We start from the raw sequence: 24,649 nt of genomic DNA on the forward strand, positions 1-24,649 counted from the left end.
GAATAGATGAAAAAATTCTTGTCAAGCATCCAGTATGTACAGGCAAAATACAGGAAGCAGTGATAACAGGACAGAGCTTGGGTAAAGGAGACAGTCTTCTGGAGGTGCCTTCTTTTTCTCTTTAATTTTTTTTTAGTTGTTGATGAATCTTTATTTTATTTATTTATTTTTATGTGGTGTTGAAAATCGAACCTAGTGCCTCACACCTATGAGGTAGGCACTCTACCACTGAACCACAACCCCAGCCCCGGGGCCTTTTTTTTGTTCTCTCCATATGCAAAAATACTGCTCACCCCTTAAATGAGTATAAAATTCTATGTATTTTGCAATTAATAAAGGTCGGGGAGGTCAGGGTTCTCAGATCCTTAATGATACTATGATAATATATAGTTGCATTAATTGACTGGGGCTTTTCTGATTAATAGGTTCTAAGAATAAATGGGAGATACAGAGTACTTTGAGATTTTTAGATCACAAATCAGTTGGAAATGTCCTCTTCTGTAATTTCCACCTCCCCATATTTTGGCTGTTAGTATAAAATTCTTCAGTTTCTACCATCCTTCATCTTCTCCTCAGAAATGGCACTTCCCAATATAGAACAGCGCAGGAATACTTCAGAGGGGAACATGGGGAAATGGCACTGGGTGATGAGTGTGTTTGCATTCTCTCTGCCTGTGCTGTAGATAATGCAGCTTCAAGGACGGGTCCCCCTCTGAGCGCCTCTGAGAATCAGGCCCTAGGCTCTGCAGGTGGCCGTGCATAAACCCTAGTCCACACCCACAGAAAGGAACTGGGTGTTGATATCAGGTGTCACCATGAAGGCCAGAAAAGAATTGGAAGGACTCCCCAACAAGGAGTTGCCTCTGCTGTTCTTTGGGAAAATGTTCTGCCAGTCAAGAGGCAGGTGCTCAGACACCCTAGTAAGCAGTTTAAGCCTAGAATTAGGAGCACATTTCCAGACTCTGAGGGTGACAACACTAGCATTTTAAATAATATTGAACTTCAGGTTTTTTGTCCAAGCTCCTGGATGCGTAGAAAAGGAAACTGAGGCCCAGGAAAGTTAGGTGACAGGGGACCCTCAGCAGCTGAGACTGGCTTGGCTTCTGGCTCCAACTGTAATTTACAAAGCTCAGATCGTGAATGTCCTTAAAAATTGTAAAGTATCTTCCAAAGAAGGTCATCATTCATGTAGTGACGTTCATGTACCCCTTGGTCACTCTGATGGGAAATGGAAAGGAATGGCGGTGTATGTGAGAATCTCACCCTCTTCCCAGAGCTCTTCCTGCACCCTGCACACATGGGCCCCCCGCTTCTCTGGGTTCCCGTCACCTTGCTGTGGCCCCAGATCTAGGTTTGGCTGGAATCAGCATGCAACTGTCAGAGAAGAGCGTGGAGAGGAGAAGGCAGGTCTGTGGAGGGTGCTGGGCAAGGCTTCCACCTGTAGGGAGACGTGGAGAAAGTGTTGGTGCCCCAGAGAAGAGCAACATGGCGCCCATTCACTGTCTGCCTTCCATCTTCCCTGGACCCAACTCTGAATTTCCACAAAGTCGGGGTGTAGGGGGAGCTGAACGCTGGGGGCCTTTCTCTCAATCTGTCCTGGCATCAGTGCCCCTCTGTTGCCGGGAGCCTGGCTGGCCTCTGTAAATTGTGTCTGAGAGGAAATGAGATCCAGGCCATTTGCTGGCTTCCTGAACCACTGAGAGCGCTAGGGGAGGAGGGAATGAATAATTGATAAAAGACCATAAAACATAATTCATTCCTTTGAGTGAATTAGAAACTGTAGTTAAAAAAAGAGAGAAGTTACCATCAGTGGACCAGGAGTGTTGCATTATTTAGTCCCAGCTATTTCATTAGATGGGTAATGCAGGAGAACCAGAACATTAAAATCACATCCTTTGCTCCTCAGGAAGGGAAATAGCATCACTGAGGCCCCAGAAGATGCAATTTCAACTCATTGGGCTCAGTTGCCTGGGGCCTGGAGTGTGCTTACAAGAGTGACATAACCCACCTCTGGGTGATGGAAGGAAACAGGCAGTGGCCGTTTACTCCTCCCATCTATCTGCGCCAGAAGGGGAAGTGTAGAGTAAGAGGCTTCTCTTTCTTTTAGGATGCCCTCCAAGCTCCCCTTCATCCCCTCCTGAAACACTCCCTTTTATTCTTTAAGACTGGAAGGGGAATTCAAGTCTAGTCCAGAATAGAAAAAGTAGACATCAGGTATCACTCAAATTTCTGCATCCACATTGAGACTATATCTTATAGGTGATGTCTCTGAGAACTTGGCAATCCCACTCTATTTTGGGGACCTATTCCATTCAACAGAGAGCTTCCCTTTTACAATTTATAGACTTTCCCAAATTCCTTTCCCTAGGGGAAAAAAAACCCTGAAATTCATTTTATTTTTTTGAAGCAAAGCAATTTAATTTTTGCCTTAGGTTCTCCATCACAAACCATACCCTGGGCTTTCCCATTCTTAATCATACAGCTCTTTGATTCATTTTCAGAACTAAAAGGGCTCTCTACCCCATCTAACAAAATAAACAATAGATGGAAAGTTTGAAATTACAATATCTTTCAGTGCCAAAGGTTCAAGGCCAATCTCTTCGGAATCATGTTCAAAGCACTTGTCCTTCATTCCAGTGGTAGAAGAAGCAGGAAAATATTTCCTCCATCTCACCAGAACATACTTTCACAGTCAGAGCTTTTTGTTCTTCCATTGCTGAACGCGTTTTTTTTTAAAAGAGAGAGAGAGAGAGAGAGAGAGAGAGAGAGAGAGGATTTTTTTTTCATGCTATAAGCTACATGCATTGCATTTTATTGTAACATTAGTGACAATAAAGAATAATTAGAAGGAGAATAAAATAAAAAACCCCTGAGGCATAGAGAACAGTAGCCTTGAAATCAATTGCAGGATAGGCTGCTGAAGTTACAGGCTTAAAGGTCTAGCATTCCAAAGGTTTTTTTTTTTAATTTTTTTGCTTTCCTGCATCTCCTCACTCAAATAATTCACCAAACATCTGAAGAGGGATTCTTTTTTTTTTTTTTTTTTTTATTGTTGGTCGTTCAAAACCTTACACAGTTCTTAATACATCATATTTCACAGTTTGATTCAAGTGGGTTATGAACTCCCAACTTTACCCCGTATACAGATTGCTGTATCACATCAGTTACCCTTCCATTGATTCACATATTGCCTTTCTAGTGTCTGATGTATTCTGCTGTCAGTCCTATTTTCTACTATCCCCCCTCCCCTCCCCTCCCCTCCCCTTTTCTCTCTACCCCTTCTACTGTAAATCATTTAAAGGAGAGGATTTTTTTTAATATTTATTTTTTAGTTATTCGCGGACACAACATCTTTGTATGTGATGTTGAGGATTGAACCTGGGCTGCACGCATGCCAGGCGAGCACGCTACCGCTTGAGCCACATCCCCAGCCCTGAACGCAGTTTTGGTTACCCTCTCCCTAGCGCCTGCTATTCAGAAAAATATTTGTCTCATCCAGCTCCCTTTTTCCCCACCACCTCAACTTCTTCCTTTGTGTATGTGCACACACATACACACATTCATAGTCACGTATGCAATGATGCAGAATTTGCTTTTATTCCATCAGTACCTCAAGAAGGACCTTGTGGATTTTTTGTAGGGAGAGCTTTTTGGGTCTTGTGGCATTCTTTATATTACCGGCTTAGTAACCAGTGTTCTCTGCATAGGCCATCTGATCCCTTGCTTACTTTATCCTTTTTTCTGATTCTTACTGTCATTCATCAACTAACATCAACTGACAAAAATTGGAATCTAAAGAAAACTTGTTCTCCTCTCTGTCCTGCCCGAAGAATTTGTCCTGGAAGAGTTTGCTATTTATAATCAGGGAGCATCATTATCTTGCAGAACAGGGAATCAAGAGATCTAGATTTTAGTCACTGTAACCACAAGACCATGGAGAAGCTATTTATTCATTTTACATCCCCATTCTGGCATCAGAACAATTATGTGGTTGGGTGAGATGATGGTCACCATTTCTCCTAGAGCTTGATTTCTATGATCTCATTTCCTAAAGTGTGTTCTTCTGTACACAGTCTCTCAGAAGGTAAGGTTTGCTGACAAATAGGTTTCCATGGTTAAATCCATTTGAGAAATATTGGATTAAATAATCATAAGGAATGTATCTAGAGCCTTTATGATTTTAAAGTCTATCATGAACCTCTCTGTGAGAAAGTATGAGTCCCACACTCATTCTACTGTGTATGTGTGTGTATGTGGTGTGTGTGTGTGTGTGTGTGTGTGTGTGTGTGTAAACACCTGCTAGCAAGATGTATTACAGTGAGAAAGCATGTGTTTAGTATGTGCCAGGCCCTGGGTTCCATGCCCAGCACCAAAGAAACACTCAAACAAAAACATGATGTACAACTAGAATTGTGTAAAACACAGTTTGAGAATAAAGAACAGAGTGTCTCCAATGTGGGCTCTGCACTCATTGCTGGTTGTGTTTGGTGCCTGGTACCTACCAGCTCTATGTCCTGGGAAATGATTAACTTCTCTGTGCTTCTCTTTTACCATTTTTTAGAAGAAGAAGGACTAGGGGTGTAGCTCAGTGGTAAAGCATTAGTCTAGCATGTGCAAGCCTTTGGATTTGATCCCCAGTGCTCCCAGAATATAAATATAAAATAAGATAAAGGAGGTTAGGAAAACACCTATCTCAGGGCTCTTAACAATGTGCTTAGGACCCAGTAGAACACACATTAAAGCTTATAATTATAAATATTTTTATAATTAATTATAAATAATATAAGTATAAATATTTTCTAAGCTAGCTTATAACTAGCTTAGAAAATATTTATCATTAGTTTAATAAGCAGAAAGAGCTTATAACATTTTATCATAAAGACTTGGCCAAGTCTCTGACTCTACTGGAGGTGTCAGACAGAACTCTGAAGTTAGACAACAGGTGGCTGCTACCTCAGTGGTACAGAGTTATGTCAGAAAATAGACAAGGAAGAGGAAAAATTCCAAACCAGCTCAATACAACCCACATAAAGATACTTACAGAATGGCATAGTAGGAGGAAAAGTAAGCAGTAATGAGAACAAAACACTGTCCAAAGCTAATTGAAATCATGATATCTGTTCAATTTTCTTTGTTAGCAATAGAAAACAGAACATTAATCACCTCTGTATATATCTTCTAAGCAGGAATGTGAGTAGGCATATTGGTGAGGAGGGATTAGGTTTTGCTGCAGTAACAAACAACCTCTAAGTGTCAGTGGATTACAACAAAGGACTGTTTATTTTTCAAACTACTTATTGCATATTCGTGGCATTCTGTTTTATCTTTCAGTCTGGATCATAAACTTATGGGGCTGCCAACTTCTCAAGTGCTAGGGATTATTATGGTAGGCAAAAAAATTCTAGCAATTGAATGCTGCAGGTCAGATATAACACATGACACAACTTATCCTCTGAATCTGGGCACACAAATCCTACTCAATCATGTGATCACCAGGAAGAATCCTACAAAATGCTCAGGAGGTGGAGAGCTGGAAATATTTGATGAACAGCAATAATTACTTCATTCTACCCTTTTGACCATGGAAAGTTTGGCTCCCAGTTGTGGTAGCTAACCCTAAAGTTTTACCCAGTATTGGTGGTATCACAGTGAAGTTGTAGGATCTCTCATGGTGTAAGTAAGTAAGTAAGCTGTACATTAGGAAGTTGTATTTCTAGTCTCCACATTAGTTATGGGTGTAGATTTTTCTAATTCAGAGATTTATGAATGGAAAGGACAGTGATCCGCCCCTCTCTCACAACACACTATGCAGTAGTTCACTTGGAACAGGGAAACTGCATTAGGCATTCTTATTCAGAAGTCGGGAAAATGGAGGAAACAAAACAATCTCTGGTCCATCACAAGTCTAAAGTCCTGCTAAGCAGAGTTCAGTGTCATTCCGCTGCCCAGGAGGGGCTCCCAGTCCACTGTATTCTGGCCCTTGGCTTCTCCCTCTGAGGTCCTTCTTTGTGTTATCCTCCTGGATTAGAGCTGAGATGAGCAATGAGATGACATCTTCCCTGGGACCTGAGCAGCTTCATCTTTCTTCCTGTCCATAAAAATTTAGGGACCTACAGGTTCTGAACAGTGGTGGATGGCTACAGGTCATGGTTCCTTTGATGGAGTGACTGTTAGAGTTCAGATCTTGAATGTCCCCCAAAGGCCCATGTATTGAAGGTCTGGTAGCCTTGTGTCACTATTGGGAGGTGGTGAAACCTTTAGGAGTGAGGCCTAGTGGAAGGAAAGTAGGTCATTGGGATGTCCACTGGAAGCGGATATTGGGATCCTGGACTCTTCCCTTCTCTTTTCTCTCTCTCTCTCTCTCTCTCTCGCTCTCGCTCTCGCTCTCGCTCTCGCTCTCGCTCTTTGCTTTTCTTGTACCATGAAGTGAGCAGCCTTCTCCATCATGGGCTCTCAGTATGATGGATTCTGCTGACATAGGCCCAAAATGATGGGGCTAAGTGATCATGGTCTAAAAATTCTGTAGCTCTGAGTAAAGATAGCTTTTTTTTCTGTTAAGTTGATTTCTCAAGTATTTTATTACAGTAATAGAAAGCTGACTAGCACAGCTTTTCCTTCTCTAATCCAGTCAATTTGTGCCAATAGCCAATAATCACACTTATATTTTTTTCTCAATGAACTTAACAGTGGGTAATACAAGTCTTATCTGTTTTCTGTGAGAAGGTACAACTTTGTCTCAATCTTTCTCTGTTTCCTAATTCACTTTTTCCAGTTCAAAGTACTTTTCTGGAATCCACAGCTTCAAAGTTTTGCTCTAATCTACCTTAACCCATTCAGAAGATTTGTTCTATGAAGCAAGCCTGGGTCCTAGTCAACCTATACTACACAAAGATGTTTTAAATCTTATTTACTTATTTTGGGTGATGAGAAGCAGTTACCTTTGTCAACCCTGAAAATGCCCTACCATTTTGGACCCTCCTGTCCTCTTCATCTCTTCTTGTTCACTGGCCAACTCTATTCTGAGTGCATTGTCTTTTTACCCACAGCCAAGAGTAGCCACTGTATGATAGTAACAATCTGTTTTTGAACCTCTTTCTAGATATGCAAGTTTTAATCAGCCTTCTAAATGATTATAGGCAACAGTTTTTAAAAATATTTTGTTACTTTTGACAGGGATTGCATGCAGTGGTCTATAATAAATTTCCTTCACTGTCCATCATCTGGCCCCTGAGCCAACATCACAAATTTTAAGTATGGTTATCGCAACTTCTCACTTCTGGGCACCAATATCTAAATCAGTTTGTACAGACACAATTACACAATGGTAGTAAATCAATCCCTGACTGCCAGAGGCTTAGAACTACAAAGGGTTGCTTCCTAGTCATGCTACTGTTTCTTTGGCTGGGAGTCCCGCTTCATGTCACCTCACCCTAGAACACACTTCTGATGGATCAGCCGTCATCTCGAGTGATGCTGGTTAAGAAAACTTTGGGGCCCTTCCCAAAAGTCAAATTACAAACAATCCTTCTGTTTGTAATTCACTGGCTGGACCTACTTGTCTGGTACCATCCAGGCATATGTGAGCTAAAGAGCCCTGAGAGCAGCTAGAGCTGGAGAAATTTTGAAATCAGCACTCATGACTATAGCAATAAGGGGATGGCAGGAGGAAGCAGACTGCATACTTGTCATGCTAGCAAGCTCTCTTGGAATACTTCTGAAAGATAAGGGTTTTCTTATAGATGTATTTCTTGGCACACAGAATCCTTTCCTAAGGCTGTCAATTCTCATGGCATGGACGTCTAATGCATTCCTTCCTCAATATACACTTCACTTAGGTGAAAGCTGTTAGATTTTTCTCTAGTGACTTCTGGAGCCTCATTGTCATTGTCACTATTTTTGTTATGGACATCCTCATCATCACTGTTAAAAACTCTGATTAAGCAGTTAATTATAAAGAGTGCTTATCTATAGAACAGGTCTTTGCAATTATCCTTCCCCCTGTCCACTAGGTCATGGAGAAAGCCCATGAGGAAGGAAGTGATCACACTGCACTAAATGGAAGGGGACATTAGGTCCTAGAATGATACTACTAAATATGTGAAGGGGACTTTAGTTTGTGGAAACAATGGGTGTCATCAACAGGAAATTAGCCCTCAAAGTAGAGGATATCTGATTTTTTTTAGTGGAATTCTTAGACAACCAAAATTTGGGACAGTGTGTGTGTGTGTGTGTGTGTGTGTGTGTGTAGGGAGGAAAAAAAAAGACAAATAGCAAAAGTTGTCTGCAAAGTATAAAACCATCCAATCACCAGGTATTGTTCCCCAGGATTCCTAGGGTTCAAAACTTTCTTCCGTCATTGCCCCAGTTGAGAAAGTAGGAGAAGATTAGGAGAAGGAGTGAAAATGGCCTAGTTCCCCTTGGGTAAAGGGGTAAATGAGGTACAAGAAAGAGAGGCTGGGTCTTGTGGATCATGATTGTCTTCTGTCAGAGGAACTTCCACATAGTACATCCTGAGGAACTGAAGCATAGGACAAGAGCCTTACCCAGAGATGAGACAGTGAGATGAGGGACACATGTCTGCATCCAATTGGCTTTGAATGGTTTGCATTCCATAGTGAAATGCTTAGGACTGGGTGATTTCTTAGGGAGCGTGTCCTCATGCACAGGTGATCACTCAGCAAGTGGCCAGGGATCTGACCATGTGCTACCCATTCTTACTGCAGGGGCCTGTGGGTAGGAGGCAGAGAGAAAAAACATTCCCACAGAGCCCTTGAAATAATGAAGCTGAGACTATAACCACTGTCTTCCTCTCCCAGAACACAACTTTAGGGGTTTGACAGCCAGGATAATGACCAGTGCGTGTGCACATGCGCGTGCGGGCGTGCGCACACACACACCACACACACACACACACACACACACGTGCACACAGAAAAGTACTAAAGGTAACAAAAAGAAGCCTGGAAAATAGGGTAGACTAGGGCTGGGGATGTGGCTCAAGCGGTAGCGCACTTACCTGGCATGCGTGCGTCCCGGGTTCGAACTTTAGCACCACATACAAAGATGCTGTGTCCGCCAAAAACTGAAAAATAAATATTGAAATTCTCTCTCTCTCTCTCTTTAAAAAAAATAGGGTAGACTAATCATTTATATACCTGGGATAAGTACATTCTAGGGCCTGGGGCTGAGTTAAGAATATCAATGATCATCAAATTATGTACCATGCTGTGCACTTATCTCAATTGGTACATACATCCAGGTGTCTATATTATCTTTCTTGAAGGCTTTAGTGTAATGGATTTAAGTTTTTCTTGATTTTTAAATTAATTCATAATTATAGATTTCTTGTCCCCATTCCAGGCTTGAATAAACAATTGCCTCATTGATGTCTTCATTTGCACGTCTAGTTCTTCTCTCCAGTTTAACATGTAAAAATGAGGTCTTGATATATCCCATTGTTTAACCCTTCATGTTACCTTTCTCAATCAATAGCACCACTAGTTGCTCCAACTCCAAACCTGGTATTGCTTATGGATTATCAATTCCTGCTGCTTATATCTCCTAAAATCACCACCCTGATGCTCCCTGAACTCCCCACTCTGTCTTTAATCTCTTTTCATTACTCTAATCCAACTCACCACCACCCCTTCCCCAGACAACTGCGATTTCCTGGTCTTTGCCCTCATCTGTCTCCTCTACTTATGAACTGTCACTGACTTCACATGACCCTTAAGACAAAATCTAAACAGCTCACCCCCTAAGACCTTATCTCTTGCTTCTTCTCCAACATCACCTTGTACTTCTCTTATATGTGGTCTTATTTATGATCCTTCGACATCCATGACCAGTATAGCTCAGGGCTTTGATACTTACCTGCTCAGAATGCTCTCCCCTTGCTTGTTAGCATGGCTGCTGCATTCCCATCTTTGAAATATCCATTGAAATACTACTTCTTCCGAAGGAACTTCCCTCACCAACCTGCCCTCTTCAAAACTAAATCCCAGGTTCATTTCTGACATAGCCTCCCTTTCTCTAAAACATTTATACAATATGTAAATATCTTCTTTATTGTTTATCATGAAAATGTAATGTAATTGTTTATCATGAAAATGTAATGTAGTTGCTCCAATACAAGTTAAGTAAATGAACAGCCCCATATGAACATTGCAGACATCTGAATCTAGATACAACAACACAAGAAAACAATCTGTGCCGGTATGAAATTGTGCTGGGTGTGTGTTGGGAAATGATCACCTGTCACTAGAAGCAGCATTGCAGTGTCTATGGAAGGAGCTGAGCCTCCTGTCTTCCTTCACCTGGGAACTGGCACTTCTGAAGGTGTGATTTGATTCATCCTTAATACATACTTAGGAAGAATGATCTAGGCATAGGGATTTTCTTGAGCTAAGAAATGAGTCTATTTCACAAAAGAACTAAAAACAGAACTCTGATTCATGAACTTGCTAATGGCTTTTCCCTCTCAGGGGATCCTCCCCGTGCACAATGAAACCTTTCTTGGGGCTCAGCCTTATGCCTGATGTGAAGGTTGACCATAGAACATCAGTTTTGCCTGTAGGGTGGCAGGCAGCACTCGTCAGGCTTAACTGGCTGTGTACCCTTCTGGCAGAATTCAAGGTTCTTCCCATTCTTCTTTGTTTCAAAGTTACTGACCTAGTTGACAATCTCCTGAATAAAAGCGGCAATGATTTAAATGAATATGCCAGTGAATAATTGATTATAAAATTTGAAAACAAAACCAAAAAGAATCAAGGGCCAGCCAGTTTATAAACCAGAGAATATTATAGAAAATTGGACAGAGATAAAAAGTATCTCCTATGTTGTGTTTATTGCTGTTTCCCTTTATTTTTTATTTTTTTGAATGGAACAATTTTTGCATGAAGACCAAATTGCTTAATTACAAAGGCTGTAAATGGGAAAACTGGGTAAACCAGTATACTAGCTTTCTCACCTTTCAGTGAAACATGCAAGGGAGAGGAGGAGGGAACAGATACTAACAGTGTAGAAAAGAAGCAGAAGCTGTAGCATGGAAGACCTGGTGAGGAACAAAGCAGAGAATACAGTGAGTTCTAAAGCTAGCATCTCCCTTACCTGCTCACCTGACCTCTTCCCTAGAGGTCCAGAAGCCTTAGTTCCCTCCTCCCCTTCACCCCCTCTGGGAGCAAATGCTGCTGAGAACAACTGCAGTTTTAAAACACTTTGTGCAATACAAAGAACTCTTCCATGCATCTTGTGGTTTGAGAGTACATTTATGTATCGTTCTCATTGCTATCTTCAATGAACTCTTACTAATATAGAAGCAACCACACAAAGACACCTTGTAGTTGTTAGCTAATTTTGGCCACAGCCAGGCAAAAAGGAGAAAACTGAGGCATAGAAAAGCAAATGTCAATCTACCTGGAAGTAGCAGTTTGAAAAGATGAGCCCTCCCCCTATAGACCCCCAATCAGCTGGTGTAGTAAAGAAAGACTATTTGGTGAAAGGCAGAAATGGATAGAAAGCCACTCTTGTATGCTATTAGAGAGTCAGGGAAAGAGTTAAGTGGTCCCTAATAACAAACTTTGTCCTATCCAAATATTGGTGAATGGGTCTTCATTGTAGCCTGGTCTAGGAGCAGAGGCCATCCTTCTGGTAAAGCACTTAGAATGTGGCTGGTACACATTAGATGCTTAATAAATGTAGATTTTTTTAAAAAAAATTAAGCCTCTGACATACCTTTTCTTCCACCTTTTCCTCCCTTTTCTTGGATATGCAATAAGCAGAAATTCCAGATGCATTCCAGGGAGGCTGGAAGCAAAGGCTTCCCCCAGGTTTATTTTCCTGGCTGTGATGTCTTTGATGCCACCATCTTCTGGTTCTTCCTTCACTGGGGCTGCTACCTAACCCAGGACTCCCTGGGAGAAGGAAGACTTGTGATGAGAAAGGCATTGGCAGGCTTCCCAACCCTTTCCTACTATCACTTTGCCATCCTGGGAGAGTTGCAGCCTCGCCTTCCCAGGTGTTCAAAGAGATATTCCCTGGGGGAATTGCATTGGAATACAATCTAATTTGGAAGCTTTCAAGACATTTAAAAAATACTTCCTTTTTCTTTTTCTTCCCTCCCCACCCCCGTCTTTCTTTCTTCTTCTTCTTCTTCTTTACAGTAGGATATTGGAGAAACCAGCATATGGGTCTTTGTAAATACAGAGAGACAACATAGGATTTAATTTTTTAAATTAGATGTCTGGATGACTGGAGGCACACTGCTCTGTATCAAGAAGTGGGAGGGGTGTGTTGAGGTGGGGGTGAGGTGTGATTTCTTATTGATCGAACACTGCGCAGGTCAACTCGGTAAACCCATATGAGAAAAGCTGATTGCGGCAATTGAGGGGGTGTGGTACTAGGGTACTGGCTCCCGTTTAGGGGGACCATGAATGGTGATTGTGTGAAAGCGAGAGGCGTGCCAAGAGAGCATGGGGAAGATTACTGGGGAGGCAAGTGTGTGTCTATTTCCACAGCGCCCGGGCTCCCTGCAGCCCCTGGCTGGGTGAGGGGTGTGATGTGGGAGTGGGGTGGGAGGGGCAGCAGGGGGGGCCTGCCACGTCACTTGGAGAGTGTGTTGGGAAGGAAGGGCAGAGCGGGAAGCCGAGCCGCTGCTGCTGCGGCGGCGGCAGCGAAGGCTAGAGTCGTGGGGAGGTGGGTCCCCGCGCTCCGGCGCCGGGGCAGCCTCAGGGCTCTCTCCGAAGCTTGCGGAGCAGCTCCTGGGGAGGAGGTGGTGTCTGTGGCGGCTTTAACCACGACCTTGGCCAAACCAAACCCCGCGGTGTACCTAGGGCGGAGGCGGAGTCCAGGCAGGAGTCTGCCGAGCTGGAGGGAGGCGCATCTGGTGCTTCGGTACCAGCGGCGGCCAGGTGCTTGAGCTGTTGGAGAAGCGCAGTGGGAGCTGGGAAGAGCCAGCTCGTCTGGAGGGCGAACCCCAGCGTCCAGGAGCCCAGCCTCAGGCACAGCAAGGGGCGAAGCCAGCGTCTTTTCAGACTGCCAATTTCACGCGCCAGTTTGAGATTCCAGGCATCCCAGTAAGCACCAGCACCGAGGCGCGGGTATCAGAAGCGCGGAGCCAAATCCTCTGCGCCCAGGTCAACTCCCAGACCTATCCTTGCAGAGATCAGGGATTCAGGGCTCACCAACCCAAACGCCAGGTCAGACCACTAGCCTGCAGGAGCGCAAGCCCCACCCTAAGGAGGGAGCGCCACCGGGAACTGGGAAGCGGGTGCAGCGCTCGCAAGGTTGGGTCGTGGGCGCCATCCTAGTGGCGGGGAGCGCACAGCCAAGAGGACATGATATCGGAGAAATCCCTTACGCTGGCGGCGCAGGGGAAGGTCCGGAGCAACAGGATGGGGGGAGGGGGAGCAACAGGATGCCGGAGACTTCCCGGAGGCCGCTGGCGGTGGGGGCTGTTGTAGTAGCGAGCAGCTGGTGATCAATATCTCTGGGCTGAGCTTTGAGACACAGCTGCGCACCCTGTCGCTGTTTCCTGACACACTGCTTGGGGACCCTGGCCGCCGAGTCCGCTTCTTTGACCCACTGAGGAATGAATACTTCTTCGACTGCAACCGGCACAGCTTCGATGCCATCCTGTAGTACTATCAGTCGGGGGGCTGCCTGCAGAGGCCGGTCAACGTGCCCCTCGACATCTTCATGGAGGAGATTCACTTCTATCAACTGGAGGATGAAGCCTTGGCGGCCTTCCGGGAGGATGAGGGCTGTCTGCCCGAAGGTGGAGAGGACGAGAAGCCGCTACCCTCCCAACCCTTCCAGCGCCAGGTTTGGCTTCTTTTTGAGTATACTGAGAGCTCCGGGCCGCCAGGGGCATCGCTATTGACTCCGTGTTGGTCATTCTCATCTCCATCGTCATCTTTTGCCTGGAGACCTTGCCCCAGTTTCGTGCAGATGGTCGCAGTGGAAGCAATGATGGTGGTGTGAGCCGAATCTCCCCAGTTTCCAGGGGAAGTCAGGAGGAGGAGGAAGAGGAAGATGATTCCTATACATTTCACCCCGGCATCACCTCTGGGGGAATGGGGACAGGAGGTTCGTTCTCACTCAGTACTCTTGGGGGCTCCTTCTTCACAGATCCCTTCTTTCTGGTGGAGACTCTCTGCATTGTTTGGTTCACTTTTGAGCTCCTGGTGCGCTTTTCTGCCTGCCCCAGCAAGCCGTCCTTCTTCCGCAACATCATGAACATCATTGACTTGGTGGCCATCTTCCCCTACTTCATCACCCTGGGCACTGAATTAGTGCAGTAGCAGGAGCAGCAGCCAGCCAGTGGAGGGGGTGGCCAGAATGGGCAGCAGGCCATGTCCCTGGGCATCCTCAGGGTGATTCGCTTGGTTCAGGTGTTCCACATCTTCAAGCTCTCCTGCCATTCCAAAGGGCTGCAGATCCTGGGAAGACCTTGCAGGCCTCCATGAGGGAGCTGGGCCTGATCATCTTCTTCCTCTTCATTGGAGTCATCCTCTTTTCCAGTGCTGTCTACTTCGCAGAGGCTGATGATGATGATTCACTCTTCCCCAGCATCCCAGATGCCTTCTGGTGGGCAGTGGTTACAATGACCACAGTGGGTTATGGAGACATGTACCCCATGACTGTGGGGGGCAAGATCGTGGGCTCTCTGTGTGCCATTGCTGGGGTCCTCACCATTGCCCTGCCTGTGCCGGTCATCATTTCCAACTTCAACTACTTCTACCACCGGGAGACAGAGCATGAGGAGCAAGGCCAGTATACCCATGTCACTTGTGGGCAGCCTACACCAGACCTGAAGGCAACTGACAATGGACTTGGCAAGCTGGACTTCTCTGAGGCCCCCCGGGAACGGAGGCCCAGCTACTTTCCCACTCCACATCGGGCATTTGCAGAGAAAAGGATGCTCACAGAAGTTTGACCCAGGCGGGCAGAGCCTGCATGAGAAGGGGTGTACTAAGTGAACTAACTATTAGGCTTCTTTCTCATCCTCACAACTCTCACCCTAGATCCAGCTGACCTCTTGACTCCCTCCCCCTACACCCAGCACATGGCAACCAGGACCAAATACCTGGACTGTCAACCTTGTTGCTTGACCTGTACAGCATTCAAGGTTTATCCATCTAAGTCACATTTTTGAAATTGCAACGGTGCCACCCAATTATGTCCATCTTCTGTCCCGTGGATGAGATATACTGTTCTGTCTGACCTTCCCTCAAGACTCTGATTTTTCCTGTCTGGAACTTGTCTTATCTTTAGGAGCAGAAACGTTAATAGGATGGAAATCAGACATACTTGGGTCCTATTACTCTCCTTATTGTCCTTTACTTTGGGGGGCCTGTACCTGTCTTAGCTTCTTGATAACTGGTGGAAGCTGGAAGATGGAAACAGTACTCAATGTGCTGTTTCATTCCATGAACTGTAACACCTGCTGGTCATCCTGCAGAGCACCCTCTATAGAGACTTAGTTGTACAGCCTCAAAATATGTTATCCATTTCTAATCTTGGATGGAATGAAAGAAAATGCAATTAAAGTGGATGATCTGGAGGACATGAGGGTCAGTCCTGGACCAAAGGGGCCAATGGATTCTCCCAGCTGTGATTTGGTATAGGAGACACTGGTCTTTGGTCTGCATTTAGTCCTCCCCACTCTTATCCCTGACTCTCTTGAGCTTCCAGGAAGGTTCCTTCTCAGAGCCAAATACTCTTTTTGAGCAAGTGCCTTCCTGTGCAGAGGAACTAGAAACAGGTCCTACAGAGCCAGGAGAAATGGCTGAATATAGTCAAGCAACTGGCTTTATCACAAACCAGAAGCAAGGAACCACTAAGCAGAGATTGCCATCTTGGAGGGGCAGAGGAATCTTGTTGCAGATGTTAGTTTTTTTCTCCCTTATTTCACCAGAACTCTCTCTGGCTTTCCACTCTTCTTCCTGGGAATTTGATTTAGGATTGCAGGTGAAGGCTTTCTAAAGCAACCCCAGCTCAAATCTGTAGACAGGTGAAAGCACATATTGATTGCCAGTTTCTTCTCATTTTATGGGTAATGACATATGTGGCTTAGGTTAAGGAACAAGCATTATTTCTTTGATGACACTGGTAGAGGTTTTTGCTGAGTCAAGCAAACATTCACCTGCTCTGCCCCCTGGAGCTGCATCTGGCCTGCTCTAACTGGTAAGGTAATCTGGCTGTTTCCCAACTGGACTCAGCCATCCTCTTCCATTGTGAAACTACTGCCATCCATCCCATCTGCCCACTTCCCTCTTTTCTCCCCAGTCACATTACCATTTGTTTCTTGCCTTTGATAAACTGTGATGTACTGTTTAAATCTCTTCTGAATGCAGTTCTGAAACTGAAAGGACTGTTACAATGCTTTTAATTTTATAACTATGCTTTAAGACTCTTAGATGAAAATTTTAAAAAAATAAAACTTCCCGAAGAGCAACTTCTGAGGGATAGCCTTTGAGGGTTTGCTTGAGAGGCAGTGTAGCTTCTGTGAGTGCCAGACTGAAATCTGGATTCTGCCACAGCTTTATAGGGTAGCTCTGGCTCCACAGTCCCTCTTTGTGCCTCAGTTTCTCCCCATTAAATGGGAACATTAATGTCTTCCCCTCCCTACTCATGGTGATTGTCAATGAGCTCATCTGGGAAGCTGGGGAAGACACTATGCACATGTGTGAATTATAGTCATTGATTTGGTTTTTAGTTCATTATCCTGTCTCCCCCCCTCCCAGAAATAAGACCCCCCAGATTTTCTGCCTCGGAACCAAAACCCAAGAATAGCCATTCATTATGAGCTCTTCACTTCCTAAATCCCTCCCTGAGCTCTTGGGCTGGGCCTCAGTCTTTTTTCGTACCCTTCGGAATGGAGAATCTTCTTTAGACAGGCTGAGTACATCCTTTTTAGGGCTGGAGGTCACCTTTCCTAGGAGATTGGCTTCCTTAAACCTGAAATCCAGTAGGAAACAAAGATATTTATGATTCAGAAACCTGTTCCAAGATCAGGAAGTGCTATTTTTTCCAAATCTCTTCTGTTACTCCTGGCTATTTGGGAAAAGAAGGGCCCATGTCAGTGGCTAAAGGGATGCCCCATGTTGGGCCATGTGTGCATGTATCTGTAGATATGTGTATGTGATCATGCTCATCATCATCCCTGAGCACACATTGCCTTTTCAAATCAGAGCATGCCTGAAAGTAAAAGGTTTGTGGAGAGCTGGGATCTCTAGGGACTCTGGTTGCCATAGCAACCTTCCAGACTGTTCTCTCAGTCTTCTGATTCGGGCATCAAGGGAGAACAGACTACATATCCCCAGCTTCTCAAATGGGAGCACCTTCTACTATTGGTTTAGGGGTAGGTAGAGCCAGGACAGGGACACAGGACCTTGGAAAATGTGGAAGAAACTAAACTTCTTGAACTTCCTCCTTGGATTCTTCCTGGTTTCCCCTACCCAGTCCTTGAAGCTGCCTAATCTTACCCCTAAGTCTTCAGAAACTTGAATGCTTAGTAGCTGCCCAGTTAAACCAACATCAATGTTATGCTTTTAAAAATGACCAGGGGAGCCCTCAGAAAGGACAATGTGTTCCTCCAGAAGCAGCCAGGCTGGGCTTTGCTGAGAACAGTCCTAGCCTTAGGTGTCATGGAGTTCTCATCTCCTGAGACAGAGGATCTTCCCAGCTCTAAGAGAGACTGAGGGAAATGAAGCCCCTTCTTCTTGGGGAGCAGTTGAGCTCCTGGGAGGGATCTCACAGTTCTTCTTGAGACATGGAAGAAAAACCAAAAGACTGTGGCCCCACCTAGTTTCTGTGAAGGATTTTGTCCAATGGCCCCCTCTCTGACTCTGAGCCTCTTTATGTGGATGTCGTGACCTGATCATCAGGAGAGTACGCACTGTGTGTGGCTGGCCCAGCTGGGATGGGGACTTCCAGCTGCCAGGAAAGGTGGACTCTTTATACCAAGCCATCTTTATACCTGATTGGAGCTGGCAGGGGCTCCCAGAGGATTTCCTGGGACTGTCAGCCTCAGCCTGGACTGAGGGATGCTCCTTCTGCCCGAGAGTGTCCCTGAGGAGTGAGGACGGACAGCTGGCTGTCTTTGTACCTGAGGTAGGTCCTACTGTGGGGGAATTTTGCTCCTGGATCAGCCTCCATGCCAAATTAGAAATCTGGACGGCAGGGAGAGAAAGTAGGAGAAGATTCAGTTGGGTGGGGGAGCAGGGTTTCATTTGCCTTTTCTCTGTGACAACCTTGCTCCATCTCGGTGTATTTTCTGTGCCTCCATTCATTTCCTTTTCCTCTGTCTCTGTCCTCTCAGTGCCGCTTCTCCCACACCTTTCTTACCATCTCTTTCCCTCCTCTCCTTCCTCTCCCTTTTCTCCTTTTTTTAAATTCACTTTCTGTGCCTTTTTTTTCCTTCCTTCTCTGTTTCATTTCTCCTGCCCCCACCCCATTGTTTTCAACCTCTTCTTCTTTCTCTGTGTATTTTTCTTCCTCTTTCTCCCTCTCTGTACCTTTTGGGTGGCTGGTAGCACCTATGATGTTTCTGTTGAATTCTAGGACAGCTGTGATCCTGGGTGTTTTTGAAAAGGTCGGCCTCCAGCCAGAGGATTCCCTGTTTCCTGACATCTCAGTTCCCCATCCTTTCTTGCCACACTCCCCTATTGGGGGATGTCCTGCACTTACCAAGGAACTTGGGATGCTCTAGGTTTAGAAAAACATCCCCTAGTGATTTCCTGAACATATAAAGATGAAAGAGGGAGGGGGAGAGGGATGGGAGCAGGGGAGAGAGAATGAGCTTGATGCCTTATATTAACATTCTGCCATATAGTACTAGAGTATGTCATCTTAGGGTTCCTGTGCCTTAAGTGCCTTGCAGAGATGTTGAAGACAAAGGAACAGTAGGAGTAGTAAAATAAACAGAAAAAAAGAGGACTTGGGAGGAAGGTATATGATTGAAGTTAGAATGGAAAAGTCCTTCACTCAGGGTCGCCTGACTTGGAGGTTTGCTTAGCCTGTGGCTGGCTTCCTTGTGCACTAAGGGCAGAATGAGAAGGAGGGACACCATTCCCAGTGGTGTAAGGTGCAGGAGATGCTCCTTGGGGATGTAGGTTAAGATTCCCCACCAGTCCATAAGGAGACTGTGTGGTTGTCCTACTGGAGGCCGTGGCACATAGGGTTAAGTCCCATCTGCATCAGGACATCAGAACATTGGGACAACCCCCAGGCTCCTCAAGGGCCCAAGAGTGGGATGTTAGCTAGCACCAAAGTACTTTTGGGGGTGATGGAAATGTTCTGAAATAGGACTGTGGGGACAATCAATATTGTCATTATCAACTCCAAAAGTTAACAACAACAACAGAAAACATTGCAATTTTGGGGAAAAGGAGACACCAGTCTAATAACCTGGGAGTCTCCCACTGCAATGGGAGGAAGACTTAGTTTTATAAGTTAAGGTTAGCATCTTTAGTGATGGACCAGATTGAAGGTCTGTAATGGAATGACAGTTTTTTTCTTCTGCCACATGGGGACACTTCAGAGCTTTCATGCAGTTGCACCTTGCGATTTGTGTACAATACCAAGAACTGATAGTGTGTGTATTTATTTTGTCAATGAAGCTACTGTAGGATTTATATCCTTTTTCTTTCTCCAAAATTATGTCAAGCCATTCTTTTGGTAGGTGCAGAGTATGATTAGCACATTCTGAACTAATGATAAATGTGTTGGACATATTAATTATATAGGAGTAGGGAGGTGAGCTTGCTTAAAGAATGTGTTTTTTTGGGGCCACAAACAAACAAACAAATAAATCCTCTGCAAACAAACCAAAAGCCCCACCTAATTCTTGGACCTGTAAACTCTGACTTCCTTAAGAAATTTCCTAGAAGCCAAGGTTTTATTTCTCCCAGCCTCCAACCCCAACTACCCACTAAAGTAGTCATTAACCCTTCTTTCTTTGCTCTAGAACGAGGACCAGCAATCTCTAGTGCTTTGGATAAACCAAAGAAGTGGGAGATGACAACCTTCATTCATCTTACCTTTGCATTGTTATCTGTGAGCCAGTTCCTTCTCTTCTTCCTCTGGCCTGTGCCTCAGGATCTCTTCCTTCTCTCCCTTAGGGCTTTTTGTCAGATGACACTTTCTAGTCCTGCCAACTTATTATTCCTTCTCCCTACTAGTTGAGCTCTTGCTTCGGGCAGGATTTCTGTTGCCCTGCATCTCTACATAAATGCCAAGCTAGATTCCCAGAGAACATTGTCCTCCCAGGACAATGTGGCTGGACTTGCCATCCTGGCTCTGATTGGTTTTGACGGTGTGCTATTACCATGGGAAGGAAAGTGTGGTCTAATTCTAGTGTGTCATGATCACTTAGAGGAGGGAAAGAAATCCATTTATTCAACAGTAGGGTTCCTTTCTGTGTTCCTCTTTATACCAGGCTGCACAGATATCTCGTGGCAGAATAAGGTCTGGCGCTTGGGGGTTTGGAGGGAGAGAACGTATCTTCCCACTCACGGGCCACTGGGAATAAGGACAGATGGGCTCTTAGTTCTCATGTTGCTGGGTTTCCCAATGCACCACTTTCCCCTTCTGGGCTTGCAGTCCCTGCGGAGTTGCAGATTGTCCTGTTTTCATGTCCCTTTGTTCTGAACTTGAGGAAGTAGTTTAGCCTGCTTCTTTGTTCCTTCTTGGTCCTCATCCCCTTGCTTCACATGTGACCCTAAAGGAGGAGTGGAAACCTATCAGTGACACTTAGGAAGTGTTATCCCAACAGGAAGCACTGGTCTAGCCTCTGCTATCACTTGACCTATTTGGGGCCAACCCTGCTGCGGATTATGGCAAATTTTTTCTTCTTCTTCATTTTACCCAACTCCAACCATATCATTGTTACTATATGGAGAATTTTCTCTCAGTTGCTCCTGTGCCCTGGATGATACACTTTGCCTGCCCCTGGGAAACATTTTGGACCCTTAAGTTGCCTCTGCTGCAGTTTGCAAGGAAGGTAGACAGACCTTGGCTCTTTGGCGAGAGCAAAGCCGACATTTCAAAAGGAAATTGCAGCCCCGCAGTCTGCTGGTGCTGGTATTTTTGACATGCTTGCAGTTCTCTCAGGGCTTGACAACCGCTGTCTCCAGGAGACAGACAAACCCGGTCTTGGCAGCAAAGACATCACTTTGAAAAAGAACATAGCAAGACAGTCCCTTGGCTGGGAGGGGCGGGAGAATGCCCATTCCTTCCCTCACCTCCAGGAAGCCTGCCAGGCACCTGGCTAGCATCTGCCACCCTCGACGGCAGCTTCACCCTCCCCTGTGAGATGGACCCTGCTGTGCAGCCTCCCCTCTGAGGGGGGTTCTCATAGAAACAAGAAGGAGGCTCTCCTCTGAGAAAGACCCACCCAGCGCTCTCCTCGGGCAGTAAGCTCTAGAATAAAATGGTAAGGGCCATGAACGCCGGAGCCAGGTGGTTAGGTCCAAGTCCCTCCTCTGCTGGGTGACACTGGGGCAAGTTATGAAATTACTCTGAGCCTCAGTTGCCCTCTTGGTCAACTGGGGGGGGTAAAAATAGCTCTGATAACATAGGGCTGTTTTGATGATTAAATAGATTTTTTAAAAATATTTATTTCTTAAGTGTAGATGGGGGACTCTACACAATGCCCTTATTTTTATGTGGTGCTGAGGATCGAACCTGGTTCCTGCTGGTTCTAGGCAAGCACTCTACCGCTGAGCCACAATCCCAGCCCCGATTAAATAGATTAATACACGTACAATGTTTAAACTCACAAGCACTATATAAAGATCGACTATGATGATCATGTGCCTACTACCACAAAACAAGGCAGGTAGGCGGGTTGTTTTCCTCTTTGGTGGAGAAGAGAAATTGAGGCTCAGAGGGGTGGTGACATGTTCAAGGGCACATGGCCATATGTGGTCTGTCACAGATGGTGTGTGGAATGGAGTGCAGTGAGCGTCTGACCCATACTGAGAAGAAGAAAGAGCGAAGCTGTGGCTCCTAATTGCATAGATAGATTTTTGTTTACGTGCCAATTTGTCTGTGATGGAGAAGCTGCAGGTGTGCTAAGCCCCTCCCCCATGGGGCTCTGAAAGCACCTGGAGATCTCTCCTGTGTCTGTGTGGACGTCTCAGATAAATAGAACGTTGTTCTACAGAGCCCTTTGTTACTCTGTTCCAGTCTTCTCCCTCTGGTCATCATCCTCACTCCCCATTTGGTTCCCGACCACTTTCATGTCCTCTCCACTTTGCAGGCTGTTTCAGCTTCCCTGTCCTTCTCAAAGGTGGAGGGAGAGGAGACCCTGAAGTTGGAAGAAGCCAGCTTCTTCTACAAATGAGTCTCATTTGCCTCCTCCTGGCTGGAGAGCAACTCCTGCAGCTTTCCTTGGGGGTCTCAGTGCAGCCCAGAATGCTCTGCATGCCCTCATCGCACTGCTGTGACCCTTTCAGCTTCTCTTGAAGGACCCAGACCAGGGCAGGAAAGCATGGCTGCCCTCCTGTTTCTGGATTCAGAGCTTGCCTGCCTTTGGAGTTGAACTTGGGCCTACACCTAATTTGACCTTGCTAAGCTCTAGTTTTGTCATCTGCAAAACAAGGAAGCTGATATCACTTGCCTCTTAGGATTGTGGTGAGGGTTACACGAGGCTGCCAGTTAAAGGGCTTAGCAGGAAATGAACTCTCAGCAAAGCACAGTTCTGATGAGTGACACTGAATGTCCACCTGAGAGCAGGCCCAGGCCTACCTGCTCTCTCAAAAGAAAGGCAGGGTCCTCACCTTTCTGTTTTGTTCTTTGACACAAACATTCAAATGAAAAATGATATAAAAAATAGACTTTGGTTAGCTCTCTGCTTTACCAGAAGGCTCTTTGCCTAGAAGAATCACAGCAGAATTTCTTTAAATAATTGCACTTAAGATATGAATGAATGTATAGAAATGTCATATATATATTACCAGTATATCCATCCTATTCCTCCGATAATCATTTGGATGACATTTCTATACATTCTCATATATGTATGTATATATATATATATATATATATATATATATATATATATATATATCCAACAAGGTTCATTTCCAACCAAAATAAAAAGGAGAAATTTTACTTAAACCTTTCTCTGAGCACCAGAGCATTGCCAAGGGCAGTACTGAAGGTCACAGACAGATGGGATGTGAGAGCTGGAAGGGGCAGTAAATGCCTCTTTTCATGAAGGAGGAAACTGAGGCAGAGAAGTGAACTGATTAACTCAAGACCCCACAGGTATGTGGGCAGAGCTGAGTCAGGAACACTGATTTACTGACTCTGATCCCAGCATCCTTTTTTCCCAGAAGATGGAAATCTAAGGATTACTTGAATATTTTCTTTTTAATGAATGACTTTATTTCCTATCCAACCAAACTCCTTAGCAGAACTTCCCATAGGAAATGGAATTAAATTGTTTGCAATTTTATCTTTCCCTCCCCAGACTTTCCAGGTTACTGAAGCATCAGGCTTAGCTAGAGAAACCCCTGTCAGAAAAGCAGGGGGTCACTTGAGGCTTCTGTTTTGGATTCAGGAAGGAAGAAGGAATGCAAAAATTTAGCATCTTACCCAAGAGTGCTGACTTCAGATGCTCTGGGAATTAGAAACTAGCGTCTCCACTCTTCCCTGCACTTGCTTGCCCTGGTAGAGAAGGAAAAGTTGCTGCTGGGTTATAGATGTCTTTTATAAATCACAGGACTAGGGCAAGAATGAACACAGATTCCAGAAGCCATGGTAGTCGAGCCATAAATCAGACAAGCACTCCCCAGCTGCCTTAAGGCAATTTGGCATTGCTGGAAAGAGAAGAAAGGTCTGGAATGATGGGGAAAATAGCTTGTGTTCCCTGCAGTAACTGCTTTCTGTGCTTCACAGCAGGGACCATATTCACCCAGGAGAGCACACACATTTGCACCTGTAGGAGACCAACACACGCACCTGGAAGTGTGTGTGTGTGTGTGTGTGTGTGTGTGTGTTGTTATTTATTTATTCATTTATTTTCTGCATATGGAACCTTCTTGTACATGACTTTAATGACTATAGAAGGAGCACAAGCAGAGTGCCTACCCTAAAACTGTAGGTTACTCCTTTCAATAGGTCCTAAGTCGTCAATTGGGTATGACAATAATGATGTGATATTAGGAAGTATTGGGAGATTTCACTCACAGTTCTGTATTTTTTGTATTGAAAAACAAAAGGTCTGGGCCTGATCTGCTTTTCAACAATCATCAGCAGGAGCTGGGTTATAGTTGTTCCCTTCAGAGTGAGTTGAGTCTCTTTTTGCTTCCAATAATCCTCATTCCTGATTTCCAATCCATGACGATTTCCTTTACCAAGTCAGTAAATTTAACAGAAAAAGCAAGTCTCTGAAAGGTAAAAGGACCCTTAATCCATGAGACCAGAAGCCTGGGGTCCTGCTGCCAAGGCCAGAGGCTGTCTGTGAGCCTTCTGAATGCGGAGACTGGGGCTGTTGGTCAGCTTTCATTATGCCCATGGCCTTATTTTCCTCATGGGTGGAAAACATTTCTCTATATGTCCATTTCTGCCAAAGGTTATGAAGCGAAAGAGCAAAGGGTGCCATGTTTAGGGAAACTATACTGACCTCTGTCATCCTGTG

The 24,649-nt window shown here is 45.0% G+C and overlaps 1 long non-coding RNA gene and 1 pseudogene across 7 annotated transcripts in view; both read left to right on the plus strand.

The window, feature by feature from the left end:
• Positions 1–24,649, plus strand: part of LOC120892608 (uncharacterized) — a 162,162-nt gene that overhangs the window by 99,759 nt on the left and 37,754 nt on the right. The gene's annotated exons all lie outside the window — the stretch shown is intronic.
• LOC144374111 (potassium voltage-gated channel subfamily A member 6-like) lies at positions 12,629–22,825 on the plus strand (annotated as a pseudogene).

The sequence above is a fragment of the Ictidomys tridecemlineatus genome, unplaced genomic scaffold (assembly GCF_052094955.1).
Source record: "Ictidomys tridecemlineatus isolate mIctTri1 unplaced genomic scaffold, mIctTri1.hap1 Scaffold_58, whole genome shotgun sequence".
Classification (NCBI taxonomy): Eukaryota; Metazoa; Chordata; class Mammalia; order Rodentia; family Sciuridae; genus Ictidomys; species Ictidomys tridecemlineatus.